Source organism: Wolffia australiana, chromosome 7, assembly GCF_029677425.1.
Source record: "Wolffia australiana isolate 7733 chromosome 7, ASM2967742v1".
Lineage (NCBI taxonomy): Eukaryota > Viridiplantae > Streptophyta > Magnoliopsida > Alismatales > Araceae > Wolffia > Wolffia australiana.
In genome coordinates, this window is record NC_135841.1 from 12,961,195 (window position 1) to 12,967,976 (window position 6,782).

General features: G+C 45.9%; 1 pseudogene; it reads left to right on the top strand.

The window, feature by feature from the left end:
* Nucleotides 1–276: 276 nt before the first annotated feature.
* On the top strand, nucleotides 277–5,927 carry LOC144706012 (putative carboxylesterase 18 pseudogene; annotated as a pseudogene).
* The last annotated feature ends 855 nt before the right edge of the window (nucleotides 5,928–6,782 follow it).

Genomic DNA, 6,782 nt, shown 5'->3' on the forward strand with positions numbered 1-6,782 from the left:
GGGTCCGATCGGGGCAAGGTATGGAAGAGGGATCTTGGAGTAGCCTTGGTGTGTCAGGGTACGGCCGCCCGGTCTGGTATCTGGTTCATGCTGAGATACCCTCTTGGGGAGGGTGTCGCACTGTTTGTTGACGCAGGGGAGGATCCTACTCATCTTGAGGGTCGTATCGATCATCCCTTTGGCTGAATCGCTCATCTGATCGGCGGTGCCGATCATCTGACTATCGGTGTTGGCGCCTCTGGGCCTCCCACGGATCCTGACGTGAGGGTGGGTTTCATGGCGGTGGTTGCTGTTGTGATTTTTGTTGCCACGGTGGCTGATATGGGGGTGGCGGCTCAGTCGGCTGGGGCAGTGGTGGTGGTGGGCAGGGTTGACGCTCCTGTGCTCCAGGTAACAGTGGTAGCGACGGTGGTTCATCAGGGTTGTGGGCTTTTCCAGGGCGGCGGTTGAACTCATCTACTGCGCGTCGATCGTGCTGAACTTCCAAGGGGAAGACGCCGAGATCTGTTGGAGCGACACATCCCAAATCTAAAGACTGGGCGAGTGTGCTCCTAGGGACACCCCTTGCGGTGGGGTGTCAACCCGTGAAGGTGAGTCCCTCTAGGGTCATATAAAGGACCCGGCTGCATCAAGATCAGGAGAGTCGTCCTGATACTCAAGGTCATGAAAGCCCTTATGTGGTTCAACTGGAAAGTCGAGACCTCGATCCCGATCATCTTCGAAAGGTTCATTTCCCCAGTCATCTCATTGTTGGCTACGTGTTCGTACCATATTATGGCCAGGTATTGTAAACTAGGTGTTACCTAACGACAAGGGTACTATGCGATACAAATGAAACATGCCATGAATTTCAAAATATGTAATAGGGAAACGTGAAAATATGCAATAGGATATTGTAAAATGTGTGACCTAGCTCTGATACCAATATGATGCAACACGCCTACGACCGGGATCGATCGACGCATGTTACAGCATAGGGGAGGATGCCAAATTCACTTTATGAACAATGATGATATGAAAGATGCACTTTATGAAAGTAAGCAAGGAGAACACTAGGCCGCCGATAACCGGGAATTGGCTCTTATGGTTCGTCGGGACAGGCTAGTAAGGACCAGAAGCCTTGAACTCTGGTGACTGACTTGAGGCCTCTAGATGGGAAGGCCCCCGGTCAGGGTTGAAGCCTTCACTGAGATGTTCGCTAGAAGTGATTAAGAGAGTGGGCGAGGAAGAGAGGGAGAGTGTGAGAAATGGTAAGAGAGAGGAAGGAAGAGGTGTGAGAGTGGTGGAGAGAGGTAGAGAGCGAGAAGGAGAGAGGAGAGTGAGAGAAGGAGAGAGGATGAGGGATAGGACAGAATGAGAGGGAGAGGAGAGACTGAGAGCGGGAGAGACGATGAGAGAGAGAGGGATGAAGAAAGGGAGAAAGGAGAGTGTGAGGGTGAGAGAGAGAGGGCGAGAGGAAGAGGGCGACAAAGAGGGAGAGAGGGATAGAGGGAGAGTGTGAGAAAAGGTAAGAGAGAGGAAGGAAGAGGAGTCAGAGTGGGGGAAAGACGTAGAGAGTGAGATGGAGAGAGGAGAGTGAGAGAGTGAGAGAGGGTGAGAGATAGGAGAGAATGAGAGGGATAGGAGAGACTGAGAGTGGGAGAGAGGGTGAGAGAGAGAGGGATGGAGAAAGGAAGAAAGGAGAGTGTGAGGGGAGAGAGAGAGGGAGAGAAGAAGAGGGCGACAGAGAGGGAGAGAGGGATAGAGGGAGAGAGAGACAACGATATAGAGAGAGAGGAGAGAGATAGAAAGAGAGAGAGAGAGAGAGAGATAACGAGATGGAGAGAGGGTGAAAGAGAGAGAGAAAATGAGGTGGAGTAAGTGAGAGAGAGAGAGGTAGAGAACTAGATTGAGAGAGAGAGAGCGGGATAGAGGCTGAGAGAGAGAGGGAAAGAGGGACAGAGTACGAGAGAATGAACAGAGCTAGGGAGGGAGAAATAATAAGACGAAGAGAGAGAGAGCCAGACAGAGGGCAAGAGAGAGAGGGAGAGAGTGAGAGAGAAGGAAAGGGATAGAGGGAGAGCGGGGTAGAGGGTGCGAAGAGAGGTAGAGAGTGGGAGAGAACAAGAGTGAGAGCAAGATGGAGGGCGAGAACGAGAGGTAGAGGGCAAGACAGAACGATAGGGAGAAAGGATGATGGGAAGAAAGGAAGGGAGAGAGAGAGCGGGTGACAAGGAGAGAGGGAGAGAGCGAGCTGGAGAGAGGGAGAGAGAGAGAGAGAGAGGAAGAGAGAGAGAGAGAGAGAGAGAGAGAGAAGAAGAGCGGGAGAGAGGATCACGGGGACAGAGGGAGAGAGCAAGCAGGATAAAGGGTGATAGGGACAGAGGGAGAGAGCACCAGTAGATAGGGCGATAGAGAGAGAGAGGGAGAAAAGAAGAGGTGGATAGCAAGCTTGAGAGAGAGAGGGAGCGAGGAAGAGCGGGAGAGAAGGCGGCTGAGAGAGAGAGAGAGAACGAGAATGAGAGCGAGGGCGAGATTGATAGAGTGAGAGGAGAGTGGATGCGGTCTTCGGTCCGGTTCAACCTGCAAACCAGAACTGTGACCGAACGTACGGTCAGCCCTAAAAAGGACGACGGACAGTCCGTTTCGGTCCGGTCTGATCTAAGTTCGCTCAGACCGTGTCCTTCCCTCAGAAAGAATTCATTAATATATGAAAAATATATTTGGATCGATGGTTAAATGAGTGACAAATGACCAACTACGGGGAAACAGAGAACATTAATTAATCGGTAAGAGATTTTTCAAGGGCAGGACCCTGGGAATGGAGAGATAATAAATACGCAATAATTCTTTATCACTATAATAAAAGAGAAAGAGATCGAGATCCAGAGATAGAGAGAGAGAGAGAGAGAGAGAGAGAGAGAGTGAAAGAAAGAAAGAGGGAGTGAGAGTGAGCATTAGAGAGAGAGAGTCTGAAAAAATGAGAGCAAGGAGAGAGAGAGAGTGTGTGAGAGGTCCTGGGAACCAGTCGAGCACGGTATAGTGCTATAATGAGAACGGTTTAAAATAACGAGAAAGGGGAAATGTAAAACAACGGCCAAAAGATCATGATATAAATGAGCTGAATGAGTAAGAAGACGGAATAAGAAAACGTGACAAGTTTTGAAGACATATCAGATTTACCTTTTAGTATTTCAAGATCTCTAAACAGGACTCTCCTCTTGCATTTTTTTCATCATTATTCAACTACAAAAATTAGATCCAAACGTAGTATGGATTTGCATATTGTACATCTATAAAAAGGATCAGTAACTCCGACCTCTGACGGCCAGTACATATACTTCTTCCTTACAAGATAAATCACTCATAAGTGGCTCAATCCTTGTCGATATCTTTGGATTAGAAACTCCGTACAGATAACACATGATTTTCAGGTGCAGCAGAGATAGCCGACTGCCAATCACAAGCGTTAACTCGCCAGCTCTCCTCGACTTGTCTAAAGTCATCACGCTAAGTTAAACTCTATCAGAGGGTACCATGTAAAGTGATAATACATCTCACCTGTTCTCTCAAAAGTCCTATTGCAATCAGAGTGTTCCTCTAGCTTTAAAAGAACCGAACGACCAAATATACATACATAAAAGAAAAGGCATTCACTACTCGGCTATAGCGAAACAGTCTTCATGGAGCCTTATGACGAATGATCCGCTGCTCTGTGATCGAGATTCAATGATATCAGCTGAAAATACGCGATGGAAGTCACCGACATTTACAGAAGTAGGGCCCAAAAGATCAGATTTTGGGGCTTTCAGCAGTAGGCTTATTAATCTGCAAATGGATTCTTTGGACGGCTCCAACCTTATTACATCTAGAATTCACAAGCCTGCCTTGATTTTTGGCCCGTCAACATCCACGCAACCCGTCTCCGGCCCACGCCATTAACACACCATAGGAATTTGTATCAATATGTAGAGATACACCTATCTATCTATTAATGTATCAGTCTATCTATATATTAGTCTACCTGTTGCTCTATCAATAAATCCCCCTTTGTATGTATGCACGCGTGCCTGTGTGCATTCATGTACGCATGCAAGTGTGCATGCATGTCTGCAAGTACGCATGCATGTCTGCAAGTGTGCATACATGCATGGATGTATGTGTGCGTGTGTGCATTCGTGTATGCATGTCCATTCATGTATACATTTGTGCATAGATATATGCATGTGTGCCTGCATGTCTGCAAGTGTGCATGCATGCATGGATGCATGTGTGCATGTGTGCATTCATGTATCAATGTGTGCATGCATGGATGGATGCATGTGTGCATTCATGTATCAATGTGTGCATGGATGTATGCATGGATGCATGGATGTATGCACGTGTGCATGCATGTATGCAAGTGGGCATGCCTGAATGGATGCATGTGTTCATGTGTGCATTCATGTATGTGTGCATTCATGTATGTATGTATGTATTTATGTATGTATGTATGTATGTATGTATGTATGTATGTATGTATGTATGTATGTGTGTATGTATGTATTTATGTATGTATGTATGTATGTATGGATGGATGGATGGATGTATGTATTTATGTATGTATGTATGTATGTATGTATGCATGTATGTATGTTTTCATGAACAAAACGAATGGTTTTGCTGTACAAAATGAATGGTTTTGCTGTACAAAACGAATGGTTTTGCTAGGATGAGTGATCCACATTTGATAAAAAGAAATTATATGCTATTTGTTAGTGACGGCTCTCTTCTCTACAGCCAGTAGATCCGCTTTGCCAGAACCATAAAAAATAATTAGATTAAGACGACAAAAGGATCCCAATATGGACGAAGTCTGAAACCAATTCATGTATAGGACGCAGCATTGTATTGGCGCTGTTAATCACTAGGCGAAATAGGTTTAATGTTTTATGTGATAGTCCTGCCAATTTAAAGTGTCTTTCGCTATTTGAGACCTTTGTTCAAAACCCAAGGTTTTTGTTGTCGTATTCTTACGGGTAGATATTTTCTTGACGGAACTTGTGGGGCAATGATATCGTCTTTCTAGGTTGGCAAATTTAGGCAGGAATTTAAAAAATAAAAACTGGTTTGTAACTCATTAAAGGAGATTCGATGAATGTTCCATGCTTGATGGCCAAGTACGTAGAACGCCGCTGACTCCATGTAAAACCTGTACAAGGAATTTTCACTTCTCGTAAGAGAGACAATGTCTATGCCTTTGTCAGCTGTCTCGGAATGGAACTATCTACTCAACTCAAACTCTTATTTAAGCACCTCAATGCCTGCCCCAAGAACACAACAGTCTTGCCTTGTCCACGGGAAGTCTTTGCTAGCGAGGCGAAACGATGAGTTTTGAAAATCTTTTCTCCAGCGTTGTCACACTGAAGACCAACATTTAGCTGTCCCTTCTCTCTGTTGCCCTGAACGCAGTCCGCCGTCGCCCCGGCACGTTAAACCGTTCTTTGGCTTCTCTCATCGAGTTCAATACGGGGCCCAACCCAAGCCCCGTGAAAGGTGTCCGCACTGATGACTTTATCGTTGACCCTACTCGGCAGCTATGGTTCCGCCGATTCATTCCTGACGCACCTGCTCCACCGCCGTTGACTGTAATGGTCCTTTTCCATGGCGGGGGATTTGCGTTGCTTCCCCCCGCCAAACGAGAACATGATCTGGCGTGCCATCGATTCTGCAGTGAGCTCGGCATCGCCACCATTTCCGTAAACTATCGCTTGTCTCTAGAGCATTGGTACCCCGCACCATACGAGGACGGAGTCGACATTCTACGTTTCCTTGAGTCAACCAGGACCCATCCTTCGTACTGCAAGGGCCTCCTTCCAGAGCTCTTCATGTCCGCTGATCTTGCTCGCTGCTTCCTTGCTAGCAATAGCACTAGCGCCAACATAGCGCATCATGTCGCTCGCCGCTAGGCAGCCATGGAGAATCGTCAGGTGAAACTAGCAAGGTTCATCACCATCCAGCCATTCTTCGGTGGTGAAGCTAGGGTTCCCTCCGAGGACGTACGATCAAATGGTCCTATCGTGACCACGAAGCGCACTAACTGAACGTGGAAGGTGTTCCTTCCTATTGGCGCATCACAGGCGGCCTGCCCAGTGGCAGCTACGGACAACCTTGATGTTGAAAGTTTTCTACCGGTATTGGTTATCGCAAGGGAGTTTGACCCCCTGCTCGGCTGGCAGCACAAATACTTCTAGAGCTTGATAAGAAATAGAAAGAAGGCAGAACTAATTGAGTACCCTAGAGTAGATATGGTCGTTCTGTTCTGTTCGTTTAAAACGAACAAAAAAATTGCACAGGGGGCTGTTCGTTGTGCTGTTCTTTTTTGTGTGCGAAAATTAGAACAGGTGTTCGAACAAATTTGCACAATTCGCACAAATTCGCACAATCCGCACAAATTCGCACAATCCAAACAATTCGCACAAACCGAACAAATTCGCACAAACCGAACAATTTGCACAGGAGGAACAAATTAGCATAAAGGAATAAATTCGCACAAAGGAACAAATTTTCACAAAAAGGAACAAATTCACACAAAACGAACAAATTCGCACAAAATAAACAAATTTGCACAAAACGAACAAATTCGCACTACACGAATATAATTTTCACATAATTGCTAAATTGCATAAATTGCATAAAATGCATAAAATTGCATAAAATTGCGCAGAGTTAGAAAATAATTGTTCTGCAATTAGCAAATTATAATAAACCAAGAACATTCTAAGTTATTACATAGTATACCGGTATATATAATACGGGGGTTA